The sequence below is a fragment of the Curcuma longa genome, unplaced genomic scaffold (assembly GCF_044706935.1).
Source record: "Curcuma longa cultivar G26 ecotype Majalengka, Jawa Barat unplaced genomic scaffold, ITB_CL_G26_1.1 contig_15108, whole genome shotgun sequence".
NCBI lineage: Eukaryota > Viridiplantae > Streptophyta > Magnoliopsida > Zingiberales > Zingiberaceae > Curcuma > Curcuma longa.
In genome coordinates, this window is record NW_027429971.1 from 1,702 (window position 1) to 4,059 (window position 2,358).

At 40.0% G+C, this 2,358-nt stretch overlaps 1 pseudogene; it reads left to right on the top strand.

Moving 5' to 3' along the window:
• Positions 1-548: 548 nt before the first annotated feature.
• Positions 549-1,797, top strand: LOC141816213 (uncharacterized; annotated as a pseudogene).
• Positions 1,798-2,358: the final 561 nt, after the last annotated feature.

Here is a 2,358-nt window from a genome sequence, read left to right on the forward strand (position 1 = left end):
TTTTTGGATGGCTATATAAACCCTAGAAAAGGTACGTCCAAATCTAGATTATGGTCATATTATTCACACTTTTGAACATGATCAAGTGTTCTTATTTTTTCTTAAAAAATGTATTAGTTAGTATAAAATCATATGCTATCGCAAAATCTAATATAGTTTTTCTTTCTTTATTTCGTGTTCTAAATCCATAATCTTCATATACTCTATTATATTTCTTATTTTTCACTTCTACATACCCATTTAGTAGTCCCTCTGATAAGTAAGATCTACCACGATCAGACCATATGCTTCAGTCCTCTGATAAGTAATGTTGATATACTCGGTGCTGAGTCGGAAGAACAATTGAGAGTCAACTAGATCCGGAAGCACAACTGGAAATATCCAGATCTAGAAGGGCAACAATGGTACCAACAGAAATTCTTTATTCTGCGGGGTATAGACCGATTCAGCACCGAGTATATCAACATTACTCGGAAGAAGATGTCCTATGTGTGGAGGATGGACAAGTGGACCTTCCACTTATTATCTACTACCATGTGGGCCTCTTAATGGTAAGAGTTTATACTCTTTACAGGCGAGATGCCGGAACTATGGCGCTGGTTGTCCTGCGAGATACTAGTTGGCGAGGAGATCGTGCCATTATAGCAACAATGGAGATGGATCTTTCTCGAGGAACTCGGATGACATATGTCATACCTAATCTTATGATTAATGTTGAGGATTTTTCTAATCATCTTGAATTGTCTGTACAGACCCACGGGTATAATGACTGGCATGGAGGCACTAGTAACCTGCTAATTACTCGCATGATGCTAGGGAGATTGACTAATACTAGTTTCACAAATTTTTCATATAATGTTCAACATGTTGCAGATTACTTGGCAAGTAGAGGAGTTATTGCTCTACCTGGAAATCATTTTACCACCGAAGAATTGCAAAATCAAAGGTGGATTTTAAGGCCAACACTAAGAAGAAATCCAGTGGCCCCCACAAGAGTTCAGTCCCGAGCACTCTTGGATGGGAGTGTATCCTTGCAATTTGAGAGATATACAGCAGTCCCTGAGCAGCAGTCGTTCCAAGTAAACACTAATGATGAAGAAATATGCTCTCCGGAGCAGGAAATACTGGCTGTCCTTATGATTGAAGAGGTCCTACCTATAGTAAAATTCAAGCAATTAAGCCCAAGCTCAATCATACCAACAAGAGCTACTATGGGAGCTGCAGGGTATGACCTTCATATTACTGCTAATGGTGAAATTGGTGCAGGTGACAGGGACTTGCTTGGTACAGGATTGGCCATGGCGATTCCTGAAGGCTACTATGACAGAATCGCTCCAAGGTCAGGAGTTGCTTGGAAAAGGGGCATCCATATTGGAGCAGGGTTGATAGACAATGATTATCAGGGTGAAATTAAGATTTTAGTCTTTAATCTGACATTTGAACCTGTTTATTTTCAAAAGGGGCGAAGCAATTGCTCAAATTATCTTTACAAAGACTGCCACACCACCACTAATGCAGGTTCCTGAGCTATCAGACACGAAAAGAGGACTTGGCGGGTTTGGATCTACAACCATAGCAGATCAACCCTCAACAAGTCAGATGCCAATTAATTCACCAGAATGGACTACAGTGGTACAGACTTTATGCCCACCTGAACAACCTACAGAAACAATAACTTCCCCTGAACCAGATGAGTATGATCAGCTATTGCTTAAGTGGATCGGCAAGGAGCATATTCTGGCCCTCTCACATCAACCAGAAGGCCACTCTGAGCCACTCAAGGATACTCAAGACTAAGACATTTGGGATACTCTGAGACTTCCAAGTGGTAAATACTATTATATGGTTAAATATAATCCTCCAAAATATATTGATTATGTTCCAGCAACAAAGCCATGTTGGGATAATGAATCTGATGATGAAGCCTATAGCCCTCAAGCTAACCCAGAAATGATTACACATCAAAAGCAACCTTGCTATGGCTAGATCAGTGAAAGTGATGAAGAAGAAGGAACGGTGGCTTTGGCTTTTCTGAATGGCAGCGACCCGATTTATGATACTGATGAAGAAGAATGGACCAACCCATTCTCCATGGAAGGTGGTGGGTATGAGTTTGGATCAGATTTTTATTTCTCTGATGACACTAATTTTTAACAGGAGTTTGATGAGAAAATTCAACTAGCTCACCTTGGGCTAGATCTTCCAATAGACTACCCAGTCGATCCAACTTCAGGATTTGAATAAGAAATTCAAGACTCTACTTAGAATTTTATTCCTTCCAAAGAGATTTACAGCAGAAACTACTCACAATCTCAGACTCACAAACTTACTCAGAATAGATCACTTGGTATAGCTTAA